At 32.7% G+C, this 17,438-nt stretch overlaps 1 pseudogene; it reads left to right on the forward strand.

Annotated features, from left to right (window-relative positions):
* The first annotated feature begins 411 nt into the window (after positions 1-411).
* Positions 412-4,164, forward strand: LOC148622286 (uncharacterized; annotated as a pseudogene).
* Positions 4,165-17,438: the final 13,274 nt, after the last annotated feature.

Genomic DNA, 17,438 nt, shown 5'->3' on the forward strand with positions numbered 1-17,438 from the left:
AATTTCTAGAATCCCATATCCACCTCTATCCCCTGAACCGACTTACACGAATGAACAAGATAATAATGACAGGAGAAAATCCTAATCCTACTGTTAATTCAATGTTGCAAAAATGCTCTTAATATGAAAATCAGAAAATTAATGATGGATACATTGAAATGAGATTTGGATATGGACATGATGATCCAATAGTTGCTTCAATTGTTGAAAATATCAGATGTCGCAAAATTGCAACGAGAATGCCCATAATTAACTGACATCATTACATTTTTAGGAAATGGCACTTTACCAAAAGATGAAAAGAAAGCTAAAACTGTATATGTTGATAAAGGTAACTACAGACCAGGCCAACATGGCGAATTAACTCATCAATAGTGGCCTAGAACTAAAGGTGTACCTAGAATAGAAGCAATGATAGAACAATTAGTTCTTCCTAAAATATTAAGGGAAGATGCTTTATCATCCTATCATGACTGTGAAGATGGAGATGGCCATACAGGTATTACGAAAACTTATGCAGCTTTACATTTGATATATTATTGGCCAGGAATGTACCAACAAGTTTACTCCTATGTAATATCCTGTGATAAAGGTCAAAGAGCAAAGAGGCCAGCACATAAGCAACCAGCCTCCTCTAATGCCATTGCCTGTAACTGATACTTTTGACCGCATATGGATGTCTTGACTACACTTCCTACTACAAAAGAAAACTATAAACATATTTTATTGATAGTTTTTCAAAATGGTCAGAGGCATTCCCCCTTAGAACCTAGGAAGCTACAGAAATAGCCCATATTCTTTACATCCAAGTGTTCACAAGATTTGGTTGCCCAGCTAGCCTGACCAGTGATAGAGGTCAAAATGTTTGCTCAAAGCTTATCCAAGCCTTGTGTAAGCTTTTTCAAGTTACCCGACATCATACTAATTCATACCATTCCCAGTCAAACTCAACATGTGAGCGTATGAACAGTAATATAGATCAAATTCTAAGAACTTACGGTGATCAAAATCAAATGAACTGGGCATACTTAATCCTAAGTGTTATGATGGCTATAAGAATGTCACCAAATACTGAATCCACAGGGTTTTCCCCTTATCATATGGTTTTTGGAAGATGAACATACCTATTGATATTTCTGTTCTCCCAAAAGACAACATGTCTAAATCTGCTAAAGAACATTTGCGTCAAATGATAGATCACTTGAAAATAGTCAAGGAAATTTGTAAGCAAAACTTACATACATCTCAAGAAAAATCCCAAGAGTATTATGACAAACGGCCAATGGAACCAAATTTTAGAGTAGGTGATAGGGTCCTGCTTCAATGTGTGAACGTTCCTAAAGGACTGTCACCAAAATTACATGCAAAATGGATAGGTCCATATTACATTACTAATGTAGGCCAGAATAATACTTATAAATTAAGAAGAATGTTAGATCATAAAATTATTAAGTCCAGAATACATGCAAATAGGATAAAATCTTATGAAGACCCAAGAAATGTAGACAAAATATTGATGATTTAAAAGATAATAATTCTCAAAATGATGATAACATATTTTTGTTTTTTATACATTCTCCTTACATACTAGCTAGTAATTGCAATTAATTTCCCTTGTTATATATCTAATTTCTATTTATTTTTAATACATATTATTTTATTTATTCCTTATATAGCTTATTTTTATTTATTCCTTATTTGCTTTAGTGAACCAACTGCTTTGTTTCTTTTTTCTTAATTTGCCCCTTTAGTTATTGACAAAAATGATGATGAAACTCAATTGCCAAATAATGTAGGTGATGAAAATTTAGAGCAGGATCAGCAAAAAGATAATGATAAAAATGATCAGTCACAAAATGCAACTGATGATGATCATGATGATAGTGAAATTTTAGCAGAAAAATTAGTTGCCAAAAAGAAAAGAAATGGTAAAAATTACTATAGAGTTAAGTGGGTTGGTTATCAAAAGACCACATGGGTCGCAGAAGAAGATATTGGTGAAGGTTTAATAGTAGAGCTTTATACAAAGTATACTTCTTTTGAACATACTTCAATCTAAGGCAAATTCAATATTGCGGTTGAACTATGGAATCCTATTTGAAGAACAAGCTAATGTGTATTTTAGCAATGCACACATTTCAAATAAGATTAAAATTTTAATAAGCTAGCAAATGATTTAAATATACTTCAACTGCAAACAACACAAGAACTAAACCAAACCATAACCACTATGAAGATTCAAACTAAAGGCAAAAATAAGAATAGGAAAAAGAGGGCAATAATAGGTTTTATTGGAGAACTATCCAAATCAATATTTGGTACGGCTACTGTTTCCGACGACGTAAAACTCCTGGCTCAGTCTTCGTTTATTTCTATAGCAAATAAAAGAATTTCAAACATTGTTAATGAAATGAAAGACACTCATGACGAAAAAGGTTTATTGCAAAATGTTATAAGAAATAACACAAAGGAACTTGAAATTTTTTTTCCTATATCCAACACAATTTTAAACAGTATTACTCTAAATACAGAAGTCAAACAAAAATTAAATGATTACTTGAAATTAGGAATTTTCAGTTTAGTTATAGGAAAATTATCTCCCTTGTTCATTAAACCAGCTACTTTTAAGTAAATCTTCAAAACGAATTGAAATGCAATTGCATCAAAAATATCCAGGATTTTATATTGTTCAAAAAGATGTTATTATTATTCATCCCAAAAATTTGCTCAAAAAAGGATCTGATATTTTTATAATGATAAAAATCCCAATAGCACATAAAATGGCAAAATTTGAATTATTTTCAGTCACTGCTCTTCCAGTCCCAGTAAACACTTCCTTGCATGCTACCCAATTAATGGATGCCCCTGAATGTTTAACTTTGTCCCATGATAAGAAGACATATTTACCCCTTACAAGTCTACAAGTTATGAAATGAAGAATTATAATAACAATTTGTACTGTCCTTTATTACGATTATTTTCTGTAAGTGAAGATTCATGTATAGTATCTATTTTTAATAATGATAAAGATAAAGTACAATCATTATGTGATTTTAGATTTTTACACAACAAGATACTGCCGAAAATTATGTATTTGAATTCTTCTGCTATAGTTGTATATAAAATCCCACAAATTTCAGTAGACTGTTCAGGAAAACAAATTATTCATCAAGGTTGTGATTTTTGCATTATGAATATTCCTTGTCAATGTTCAATTGCCACTACATTATTGAATTATCCCCCCTCAATTACTTCATGCAAAAGGTCAAATAATATCACTGTTGTCCAGTTATATAAATGTAGCATTGCTTCGGCAATTTTTCACTTCAAAACAATTAATAGAAATAAATTGTAATTCTACATTTGTAGAAAAGATGAATATTAGTGTTCCAGACTTTAACATTTATAATCATTCATATTCTTCATTTTTTGGTAAAAGATCAACAAGCGCATCTTAGTTTAAAGAAAATGGCTAAGGTTGCTAAAAAGGAAGGAATCATATTTCAAGATCTGGCAGAACCTTTATTAGATGGTCAGATAGATATAGAAAATAGTTGGCCAAATCTTAACGGTACACATTGTTTAATTGTATTTGGTCATTTTTCAAAATTAGAACATTGACAACAACAATTTTGATTTTAGAAAGAACAATTAATTCTCATTCTGCTTCCATATCATCTTTTATTTTTAAACCTGAAGCAACAACCACTAGCTCAATAATATCCCACATATTTGAAAGGGAATTTAATATGAATCATATTTTATTAATAATAATTGGTATTTTGATTATATTTGTTGGACTCATATCATTTAAAAGAAGGAACTCGAAATACAATTTTACATATTTAATGATGGAAATTACGACTGGTACTTCTTGTTATCAAGTTCCCCTTATTAAGATGCCACTATGTCCTTCATATTGGGAAACTGATATGCCCCCACAGTAGATTCACTGGAGGTTGTTGGTACTTTTCAACCAACATTATTAATTGTATGGGACGAATTTTTAATCAAAAATAAAACAAATGGCAAATCAATACCTGTACCTAAAATGATCAGATTGTCAATCAAAGTTTACAATTAAAACAAATCTTACAACAACCAAACTGTGTTTAGTTACTTCCGGTACATCAGAACCTATTTAAAGTTTTAAATCACGAATAAGGTCTCTTTTGCCTGACAAATTTCCTACCTTATTTTTTTTTCAATTATGTTAATAAAGTGATATAGTGATAGGACATCGATACATGACTTGTGCCGTTTATTCAGAAAGACGGACATCGAAGGAATCATCAATATTTTGGACGACAATATATATTCATTAATAATGGAGGACAACATGTGCTATTTCGTTAAAATATCATGAATTATGTGTTACGCAGATCATCAGCATAGTGTTCATATTATATAAAAAGTGAATTTGAGATGTACAAAAAGTGAAAAGGTGATAATCACCATACTATATTCAAAAGGATTATTTAGTGTTTGTCTAATAAAACTGAAATACAAATTGCATGAATGATTTACTCTAACCAAACAAAGATAGAACTATATTTTAAATTCATTCCAAGATAAGTAGTTGAATCCTCAACAGATCTTGTATTAGGTATATACATAGTATTATTTTTTGTTTGCTATTTGCATGCTAAAATTAACAACTAATAATAATGGCAAGAATACCAGATATTTGCATCAAAAGTTAAGCCCCATCATATGAAGAAAGTTTCTACAATTTATATGACAATAATAAATTATTATCTGTACAAAATATTTTAATTCAATCAAGAACAAAATTAGAATCTATTAAATGTAAGGTTGTTTTTGTAACTATAACCACCATGAGTTTTCATGACTTAAATATCACTAGCTTAAGATGTCACAAAACGTCAAAATTGATATATTTAAACCAATATGTAGACATGCAAAATAAGCTTAATTCAGTTCTTCATCAACTGAATAAATATATAATTGCTTCAAATGAAGATGATAACGTAGTGATACCAATTTTTCACCTACGTTCATAAAATTATGGGTAAAAGAAATTATTACAGATATTCGAAATTGGTTGATGGTGTCCATCCATCTGCAGCCTTGGCAGAAAAATGGCGAAAATATTTAAAAAGAATTATGAAGATTTATGAACGAATTTTATTTTAATAAACAAAAATATAATGGAAGCGTCTATACAACCAACATTGTATATATTTGATTAACAAGATATTATGTATTTTTTAATACATATGTGTATATATAGGAACAAAGTTTTCAGTTCCATAGGGTAATATAGTGAGGGAAAAATAGACAAAATATGGAAATTTTATATTTGCATTAAAGAAAGACAAAGTACAATTTATTTTGATAATAAAATAAAATAGTAAAGATTTTATAACAAAGGAAATAATAATACTTAGTATTTAAAGAAAATTTTATAATATAACGGAAGAAATTAATAAAATTTATTTTACCCTATAAAAAGCTTTATGATAAAGAATATAATTTCAGATATAACTTGAAATTGGAAACTTGTAAATAAAATTAAAAGTTAATTATACAATTCTACAGATATTTTGTACATGGTATTGCGTATAGTTTCATAACAAAGAGCATGTTAGTTTAGTCTCTTTTGCAAGTACTACATGTCAAATACTTTTAGCTAATAAAGCCTTTATAAAGTAAATAGATAAATCCTAGTATAAAATGTTATTTGTGTATGGGAAGTATTCTAATGTAAAGGAACAAAGAGAATTATTCTTTGTTCATCGGTAAAAGCTAGATAATCCGTTTACTAGGGACGCTAAGAAATAAGATGGAATGATTGACAAAAGCTTAGATGGTCAGCAGGTAATTGATGACCAATGGAACTAATTATGTGAAGTAATTTTAATTACTATCTGGTATTTGATTGCAAAAAAATAGAAGTTCTTAAATCCATAGGTCATGTGACTAAAATTTCGAATATCCAAAATTATGTTTTAGCGTCACTTGATCTTTGGAACCTGAAAATAAAACATCATAACTTACAGAACTTCTGTCTATTTTAGGTGAGTTAATGTTACAATAAATTTAATATATGATTTTTGAATTAAGTAAGTTAAAACTAAATTTATAATTAATTTGTGTCAAGATTTCTTAATATCTGTTGTACAAATTGTACATAATATTTTTTAATGAAAAATGGATATATTCACTTGAGTAAGTCTTGTAATGTTAAAGTTAGCTGGCTGTAAATAAGTTTTATGTTAATAATGAGTTATTATAAGTTTGAATGATATCAGGCTTAAAAATAATTAAAAAAGTTAAATGTTTAAAAAAAGAACACTGCTAAATTACGGAATTTATCATATTTTAGGTTACAGACCACCAATTCAACCAATGAGCATTTGGAACGTACGCAAAAATAGTCCTACACAGAAATTACCCCTGTTCCTCATAGTGCTGTGAAAAAAGTTCTCATCTTATTTTAAAAATTTAAAGAGTTTCTGAAAGGAAAAACATTTCTGTACATTTTATAGGAGCATTTTGCTTCTTGTGATGTGAAGCCTAATCTCCATAATGATTTTTAAATATACCCCTATCTTGTGAAAACACTGGGATTTCCCATGCTATTTATAGACCCTTCACTTCCGGTGACCAGTACTGCACTGCAAGTCTGCTAACCCCACATGCCATTCTGAGGATTGTGAGCTGACATATGTAGAATCATGCTGATATATAGTCATCTGCAGGTTAAAGTTAAGGTAAAGTCCAGAGAAGCCATTGAATATTGTGAAATTAGCATAGAAGCCTATGGGAAGTGGAATTAGTGGTTTTTAGCCTATAGTGCTTACGACTACTTACTATATATATGTGTAGACTGGACTGCAATTAACTTGATCTTGCTGTTAGGTTACATGCGTCTGGTTTATTCAATAGTCTGATTATCGTCTGCCTCGTTCCGGCTGACTGGTTTTGGTGGGAACAGTGTCGGGGATCCCCCAAAGCTGCATCCTATTGGGGCGACCTAAACCCCTACCATATATATAGCTTGGTGGTTATAGTGAAACCAGCGCATCTTATCAAATTCCTCTTTAATGCTTGTGGTGCATATATTGGAAGCATAGCTCCCTGCTTCTTTGTCTGCCGCACCCTGACAGAGTTTCAGAATTGCCTGCTGGTACATGTGAGGTTCTGGGATAGACCTGAATGCCTTAGGAACCAGGTTTGATACCCTGTCTGCCCAGTCTTCAGGGGACTCTTCTGGGGCTTGTCGGGCATTATTGAACTGCTTTTAGGCTGTCTCTGGTAGTTCTTTAAACCCAAACCGTTTTTCCAACTTTCTGACCAAGTCACCATAAGCCATAAGCCGTAATGGCTGACCCTCGACCATGCGGTCAACGAGTTCCCTCCCTCAAGTTTTGGGGAAAAAACAGACTTTTCCGCTAAATCTGCGGCTGGAAAATCCCGCAGGATGTAAAAGAGTAATCAAGGGAACCAAGGTTATAGCGGTAATCAAAAGAATGTATTTAAGGGACAAAGACCAGACATACACAACAAAGAACATAAAGTAACTAAAATCATACATACAAATTAACAAAAGTAAATGAGCAACTCGGACTACACTAAAAACTAGGAGCATGGACCAGGTGCACCGGTAGGGTAAGCGTCCTTTGCTTTTCTAGAAACACCCGCCGAGTTGCTCATAAAAAGACAAGTCCGGGGTAGACAAACGAGGAAAGGAAAACTATGACCCGTTGAATAAATCAGTTTTCATGGTGCTGATGGATACACCATAACGATCCACGAGTTCATGATGACGACCATAAAACTTCTGTAGTGATGACTTCAATCTTGTAGCAACATAACCCTGTTCCAGAAGCCTATTTGTTAGAGTTCTAGTGCGATACAAAAAGTCAGCATAGTTTCGGCAAGCTCTGGCATAACGTATGAGTTGTGATATGAGCACTCCAGGAGCCGAAGGGAAGTTGCCACAGATGAAAGGAAAGTTGACAATTCTGAATGAAAAGTCGTCACGTTTGTCGTAAAGTTTAATCAATAGTTTTCCTTTACCATCGATTTCTAAGTGTAGGTCAAAATATGAGGCTGACTTCACAGTGTCTGTAGTATCCTTTATCTCAAGTTCTTTTGAGTAGATGCGATATATCTAATCCCCGAAATTAGGATTGTTTAAAGATAATACGTCATCTATATAGCGGAAACTGAGATTAAAGGATCTAGCCAAACGATATTCTTTCTTTCTGATCAGATCAGCTATAAAGTCAGCTTCATAAGAGTGAAGGAATAGGTCAGCAAGTAAAGGAGCACAATTTGTTCCCATTGGAATGCCGACCGTTTGTTGAAAAACACGTCCACCACACTGGACAAATATGTTGTCGATTAAAAATTCCAGCAATTTGGAAACATCTTACTCTGTATATTTGGAAGATGATTTGGAATTATTTCTTACAAAGTATGAGGAATCTCTACCAAGAACTATATATTTGTATCTAGGTGTACCATCTATTTTGGAAAAACAACGATGTATAATGTTTTTAAATCGGGATTTTAACTGAGTATGGGGAATAGAAGTATTCAGTGTTGAAAAATCATAGGTTTTAATGCTATTATATTCAGATAATAGTCTTGAACTGATTGTCTCCAAAAGATCTTTTGAATTTTTCAGGATCCACATTGAATTAATACCACTACGGGAGTAACAAGTGTTGTGGTAGGACTGCAGACCCTCTTTGACAGTTGTGAGTATAGAAGTTAAAGGTTTTGAAAGAGGTTTGGTGGTACATTTTGCAGATCCAGCTATGAAACGTTGTTTGTATGGATTCTTGTGAAGTTTAGGAATCCAGTACATAGACGGTAAATCACAATCATCGTCCTTGTTAGAGAGACCAAAAGAGTCTGGTTTTCCACAATCTCTTCTTTGGAGAGAGTGGTAGCAGTATAGGTCTTATCACTGCTATTATTTTCTACGTCTACCTCTGATAATAAACATTGGATATAGAACGTTTTGCAGACAAAAAAAAACAATGTTGTTTTGGGCTTTGTCTGCTGGTACGACAACATATTTGTCATGTATAGTAGACAATGTTTTTGCTACATCGGGGTCTTTGAAAACTGATGTAGCCTTGGCACTCATTGACCTACTTAAAACTTTCATTCGTTTCGAAATTAAAGACCTCACGGTCTTTAACTACTCTGACAGAGAATCAATGTCTTCTTGTTCTCGTTTTATCCATTTTCTTGATTAGTCCTCGACGGCATCCATAATAACTTTAAAGTTATAATTCCAATTTATGGAGCGTGGTTCACGGTACTTGGGACCTTTAGAGAGGATATTACGCAGAGATTCGTTTTCGATAATGGTTAAATCTCCCGTAACGACGTGACCAGAAGGACCATATTTGAATGGAGAGGTTTTGCAAGAACAGTCAGGTGGTTTAGCCTTGAAGTCCTCAATCTCGAGGTTCTGCAATAGCCAATAGTATCGTATTGCATATCCCTTAGCAGGTGTACGTCAAAACATGGATGCTATAGAAATATAGTGCATTTTCTTTTTGCCTCTCTACAAACTAATATTTTGTCAAAAGATATGAACAATGACTTATAAAATAGAGCAAACATCACACTGTAAGATGAAGAACTTTTTTAAAAGAAAATCTAACATAATATCATAAAAATGCTCCACTGAAAAGGTTGGTTTGGTGAGTGCAAAACGAAAGTGGAAGTAGGGAAAATGGCTATTTATAGTTCGAGACTACTTTTCTGTCCGATCTTCGTGGACTCACCCTATTTTCTGTGCGGGAAATTATTTTTTCACATGTCTTTAGAAATGCTACATAAGTGAAAGTTTTATTGAATCAATTTACATATTTTTTTAAAAAATCCTAAAAATATGCACGTCACTATAGAAGTCTATGGGAACATTAGTACGATACTGAGACCTGAAGTAACTATTGAAAATTACAGAGTTAATTCCCCTGATGAGTTATTTCCCTTTGAAATAAATTGTATGCGCGACTATAATGGTTGATCATTGTTTATTGATTTATTGCTGCAGGATTTATTCATTGATTGATTGTAATTGTTTATTGAATATATAATGTTGCAGACTTGATCTTTGGAATCTGAAAATAAAACATAACTTACGGAACTTCTGTCTATTTTAATAACTTACAATACAAAACAGAAAAAAACCCTAACAATCAGCACAACACGTTTCTAACTTTCGTTTACCTTTTGTTTACAAACGCTCAAATTATCCATCTTAAGATTCAAGATTAAGTGACACAGTGGGTTATACGATTACGATATCCGATATTTCTTTCACATATGTGCTTTATTATCACCGTGCACATTCGTACCTTATCCACTGTATTGCAGTGAATGCTTTAAGTTTGTAATTATACACGTGTACATGATGCTGCACATTTTTAATTCATTTGCATATCCAAAGGATTCTGTCAACTAATTTGCATACAAAATTGAATTTTGTGGCGCAGAATTTACTTTTGTGACGCAAAATTCAATTTTATCTCAAAAAATGAAATCCGTCATTACAAAATTGAAGTGTTCATAAAACAAGTCTGTGTAACATAGTTTTGTACGACAAAAATGATTTTGATTACAAAAAGATCAAGTCCCATTCGGCGCCCCGTACCTAAGAGGTGATTTCAATACTTCAAATAAACGAAACATAACAGTACTTTTAATTGTGATATGTTTAGTTAAAGTACTTGTTTATTGCATTTGTAATTCTTAACTTCGAGGAGCAGGCAAAAATAAAAAAAAAACACCGAAAAAAAAAAAAACGCAAAACAGACAGTCCATAACACACTCATTTCAAATGGTTGCAGTTCTTAGAAAAACGTCAAATTGTTGAAATGTGTGTATGGTAAACAGAATAAGATATATATATTTTTTTCATATCACATTCCATATCAACAATATTTCGACCCGTACAAACGAAAGAATTTTCACCAAAAAGTATATAGACCTAGAAGTCATTGTAAGTAATTGCTGTTTAAGTTTGAAGCAATTCAGATACATCATTTTAGGATACAGAACGACGTGACAAAAACACTCTTTAATAACTCGAATAACTCCATAAAGTCAATTGCAATTAAAAATATGGCGTTCTCAAGATATGGTGCGACATAAAAAAAAAACGCTCACGCGGAAAACCCCAGATATGGAAGAATTAGACGATTTAAATAAACAGTGTATCAAGATACTTCCGAAGTAAAATCATATTTTTGTAATGTTGCAATGAAATCACTTGAACTAATTATATCCTTATAAAGTAACAATTGTACGGAAATCACGTCTGGGATCATATAATTAAAGACTATCAACTAGAATTGACCACTGTATCATGGGATATAGAGGAATTTGGTTGTTATTAATAATTGTAAAAAATATAGTACCTCAGGTAGACGGATGTGTCGTTAAGTTGTTTTTTTTTTTTTTTTGTTTTCAATTAATTAAACAATAGTTGCTTATACAGTGGGTGGTGTTGTTAGTGAACGGTATGTCTAACATAAACAACTATCGTGTTGATTTGAAGAGATATGTGGTAAGACGATCTTGAGATTTTAACGCGCATTAATGAATTCCAGATGACTTTTCTGATCGATCAGGACAATTGCCGTTGTTTCGAACTTTACGGTTTTTGCCTTGTTTTGCCATTTGTTACGTGGATTTTGCTTTTGATTATTCCTTTTGTCTATTGCCTAGAGTTTACATGTTCTGTTATTTTGTCTATTGCCTAGAGTTTACATGTTCTGTTATTTTGTCTATTGCCTAGAGTTTACATGTTCTGTTATTTTGTTAATCATTACCCTTCATGCTTCAATTATAAATAGAAGAAATGTTAAGTTATTCTAAACCGACAAAAACCTAACAATCTTCAATTTTTCAAAGCGTATGGTCCCAGCGATCGCGCACTGATTAATTCTTGTCTTCTCTCTGTTTCAGAGAGACTGATCCTGATATTACGTGTTTTTTTAATGGGAAAGTTCTCTCTGGTATCACTCCTTACGGATTCACAGCAGATGAAATGACTATCAACTGTACTAGGTGTTCAGCAAGCTTATATATTGATGGTATTTTTAAACAACACAATTTTGGGAATTATACATTTAGGATGAGGGTACTGTCATCGTCTGCAGAAATGTACTGTTCAGTTTTTCTTTGCGAAGATTGTTATTGTAAGTCTATGTGTTTACTCAAATCCTTGGTTTTTTTTTAATCAATACATACTTGTTAATTTAAAATCATCCCGAGTTTGAGTTTTTGAAAATATACATTTTAAACTCAATTATTTTCTTATTATTGCTGAAAATCTCATTTTTTTTTGTACTATACATTCTTTATTTTACCACGACCTTGCAGGAAACTTTATCTTTTAAGGAGATTATTAGTATGTTCCTTTCATAAGGCATGGTATTGCCGTAATTTGCAAAAGTGACTATCTATGTAAACTTAAGTAAAGGCTTATACTCAAACCAAATACAGAATACAGTCGTAAGCGTTTTGTTTACGCACAAGACATGGATGAAGTGACAAAAGGCCAAACGATAGCGGAAACAGATCAAGACAAACCGTGCATCTTCATCATAGTTATTCTAGCTGTAGTAGCTTGCTTTTTTATATTTACTACGTTATTACTTGCTGTTACGATATTAAGACAAAAAGGTAAGGCCAACCTTAAAAAAAATGTCAATTTGTCATATCCTTATAGTTTCCTATTAGATATAGACAGGGGATTTTTTTTTAGAAGATTAAGCTATGAAATCTTAATCGACTTGAAAAATGCAATTACTTCTGTCGTTTTCATAATTAAAAAAAAATAAATATTTTTAGTAGAACTTTTTTTTTTCAAGACAAGGACACAACATCAAACAAAAATGTATTCGAAAGCATAAGTCATTTAAACAAGAGTTGTGGGTGGAAAAAAAACGGACTGAATAAAATTTTACTCGACAAAGGGGACCGTGAAAATGAAGCTTAGGTGACATTATCTGTTCTGGTATTTCATTCCAAGCAGCTGAGCAGTTCCGTGTGTTATTTACGCCCGGGCGATTTCAGATGTAGAAATTTCCTGCAAAAAAAAAATCATAAACTTACTTTAAACATTATACATCTTTGTCTTGTTTCAAAACCAGAATACTTCGACTTTATACCACCCGCTTTAATTGGAATATATCCACTTTTAGAATATTTTTTTAAATATATATTCCATATTAAAATAAAATTTGTCTCCTAAACATAAGCAAAGAAAATAAATAAGAAATCTCAGTTTGTTTTACCTTTGCCGTGTTTAAAATACTTTTTTAAATCAATTTAAGACAAACAGCATCACAAAGACAAGAAATCAGAGATTCACATCACGCGTATATTTCTGTTCATACAAGCGATCCACGGCAGTATCTTGAGCTTAAACCCGAGGGAATACTTACTTGAACAGCAAGCTACAGTAGAAAGTATGTGACATTTCTACATCAGTTTAAAATGTATGATGCAACCTACATGCATTAATTAATTCGCTACTTAATTCGCAAATTTACCGTCAATTCGCAATAAAAAAAATGATGTTTTGTACTGATAGAGGCCCATCAGATTCTCAGTAGATGTAAATCCTATAAATGTTCCGAGAAATATTCTGTCTTATTAATAACAGTTATATGGACATTTTTTAGCAAACCCAAACAATAAAAAAAAAGAAGTAGGTAAAACCGTTTGTTTTGAGAAAAAAAATTATTAGGAAGCTTAGACCAAACAATCGTACCGCATCTTATCGTACTATTATTATTATTATTATTATTATTTGCAGTACACGATTATGATAACGTCAGAAAAGTAAGGCTACTAACTTGAGGAAAGTGTCGTGTGTGTTCTGTCGAGTGTGACAATCGGATAATAGTGTGAATCAATATACTAACTGTCGTTTGTGATTCGCAGAGACTGGGTCCACTAGCTGTGTCGAAATTACAGAAATATGCTTTTTTACAATCATGTGAAATAATCATGAGAAACAATAGATTTAACTGTTCTATATAGAATTATCGTTATACTAAACCCATATCATGAAAAATAATGTTGTTCCTAGTTTTATAATGAGCACATTCTTTGTAATGTATACTGTAAAAATGTACTAGTTTAAGAGACATACAAGTTTAAGTCCACTTATATAGGGTTATGGAATTTTTGTTTCATATTGACTTCGTATTATCGCCAAAGACAGTCCTGTTGGGATAGCTGTATTTGATCTCCCATTCATGCATCCATACTTTACTGTGAATGCTCTAAGATATTACAAATTTGTTTATATTAATGTCAACTCCTATATGAGTAAGAATCTGATAAAAATTTGATAAAGAAATATCTGAATACGTGACAATTTTTCTTGTTTAATGATACATATTAAGTAGCAGTCTTTGTAAAGATCATGCAAATTCTATAATATGTCATACTTTCTATATAAAAAAGGCCACATATTTTTATTTTTGTTATTAAGTTGCATTGTAGCTCGCTCTGTGTTATGAAATGTAATTCATTCCAATCTGTCTGCTTTTAGGAGATAATTCACTTTGAAAATCCTAAAGTTCTCTTGTATTTTAGTGCCAATTACAGATTTATTCCCCTTAATATTGAATTATATCGTACATATTATATAATTTATATCTCATATGAACTAGGGTTATATGAAAAGCCACACGATATTTTCTGATTACTTAAGTCTCAGAATGTGGTGACGACTCTATTCGCTACACTGCTTCATCAGATCATATTGATACAGGGAAGATGTAAGCATGGAAGGGTCTGAAAAATTCCCAACGATGTTAGAAATATTAATTTTTAGGTCGTTCTCTCCGAGGGACTCGAACTACATAGTACATAGTAACACCTAGATGAGCTGTCCCGTACTGCCATACATCGTGTACTACACAGGCAAGTATTTTTCACGTGAAATTCATGTTAATCGAGCTTCACATGAAATTAATGTGAACTTCACATGAAATTAACGTGATTTTCACATGAAATGCACTTAACACGAATTTCATGTGAACTCTGTCACAAAGTCAATTCGGTGAGTTACAACCCTAGATTAATCCTACGAGGAGGAATGACCCGTCCAACGAAAGGTATATTTTTATATAGCCTAGCTGGCGGAGTGGTCGTTCCCTCCGCGTACTCGAACTATGTAGTACATTATAACACCTAGATGAGCTGTCCAGTACTACCATACATCGTGTAGAAAGTTACAACCCTAGATTAAACCTACGAGAGCTATATTTTACATAGCCTAGCTGGCCGAGTGGTCTCGGGCGCTGGACTTGGTGCAGATGGTGTTGCCATAGATGTCACAGTGGTACGAGTTCGAGTCCCGCGGAGGGAACGACCAACATCGTTGGGAAATTTTCAGACCCTTCTGTGCATACGTTATCTTCCCTGCATCAATTTGATCCGATAGAGTGGTGTTACGAATAGAGTCGTCCCATTCCGAGACGTTTATATGTATATTTATTTATTTATTTATTTGATGAGCGTGTGGTTATATGACAATAACATTGCAGACAAAAAAATCTATCTTCAGACTTTCTAATATATCATACAGGAAAATTCATTTATTCCATATGTTGAGAAACTTGTCCTTTATCTCACAACATTAGAATATAAGGAATGCTATTAAGGCTAAAAACCACTAATTCCACTTTCCATAGGCTTCTATGCTAATTTCACAATATTCAATGGCTTCTCTGGACTTTACCTTAACTTTAACCTGCAGAGGACTATATATCAGCATGATTCTACATATGTCAGCTCACAATCCTCAGAATGGCATGTGGGGTTAGCAGACTTGCAGTGCAGTACTGGTCACCGGAAGTGAAGGGTCTATAAATAGCATGGGAAATCCCAGTGTTTTCACAAGATAGGGGTATATTTAAAAATCATTATGGAGATTAGACTTCACATCACAAGAAGCAAAATGCACCTATAAAATGTACAGAAATGTTTTTCCTTTCAGAAACTGTTTACATTTTTTAAATAAGATGAGAACTTTTTTCACAGCACTATGAGGAACAGGGGTAATTTCTGCGTAGGACTATTTTTGCCTACGTTCCAAATGCTCATTGGTTGAATTGGTGGTCTGTAACCTTAATGCACCAGCTAAAAACGGGAAGACTTCTCATAGTGTCGTCAAATATGGCTCGGTTGAAATGCGTCAAATGTGTGTCATGGCATAAGTTTCCAACACAGAATGAAAACGTAAAACTTAAATCAACATTTCTATAATTAATCAAACATGTCAAAGCAATATGCCTAGAGTTCATTAGAAAGAACACCCAGAAAACTGGACATGTATATTTAGATTCATCATTTCAAAACATCTTTAGATTCATGAAATAACAAAAAGCCTACTGAGAATTCAATTTTAGTTGACATAATAAAAATATATATATTTGACTACAATTAGGCCAACTTAACCAACTTGAAACAGGAGCCTAAAAGAGAAAATGTGAAAATTTATGATAAATCCGGATCAAGAACCCCTTGAACTAAACACTTAGAAATTGTCAAGAAATTAGCTACATGTATCAACATACAAGGTCTCTAATTGCTTATAATTTCGAGTCGCATCCTTCCTTTGTGTTGGATCTTGTGGTTCAAGACTTATCAAGAGTTATTGAACATAAACGATGAAAGTGCTGGTTTTGAACCTTTATTCCTAAACGATGAAAGTCACTTAACCCCCCCATCCCCCCCCCCAAAAAAAAATAATCCTACTTTTTCTTTGTGGTGGGCACCTTCTGGCACATTTTTAAAGAGATCAATGTATACTTTTACTCAAGTTATTGTTTTGACACCTATAAAAGGCTGGCTTCTGACCACTTTTTAGTCTTAATTCCAATCCAGTGTAGATTCCCCAAATCAATCATAGTTATTTGTATAGTATGGCACATTTCAGTGTATTTTTAAGATGTTGCGTATCATTTACAAGTGCGGAATAATCGAAATGTATTATACAAAAGAAAAGCAGCAACTATCACCAATTTGATATTTGATAGATCGTATAAGTATCAATCACTATTAATAATACTAGAACAGTCATTATTACACTATTTCTCATCATTTTTTTCTTTTTCGTGTAAGACCGAATAAGGCAGAAAAAAATGCAACGCACAAACTGAAGAACATCTGGCGCTTACCCTTACTATATTGCGCCTGGTCCTGAAATTTTGATTAACCCGATATGGTTAAAACAGGGCCAATGGCGGTATGTTGTTGAGCTGGATCATTCTTTACGTGAAAATTTTACAATGTATACGCAATAAAATATCGCTTGTCACATCCGGACACACTTCGGCGTAGAGACCATAGGGGCAATTGACAATTGTGTTAAAGTATAATACATTTGACCGAATTTCGGAAGAAATTGATCTTTG

Source organism: Perna viridis, chromosome 3 (genome assembly GCF_037379345.1).
Source record: "Perna viridis isolate PV_CMFRI_1.1 ecotype Kerala chromosome 3, ASM3737934v1, whole genome shotgun sequence".
Taxonomy (NCBI): Eukaryota; Metazoa; Mollusca; class Bivalvia; order Mytilida; family Mytilidae; genus Perna; species Perna viridis.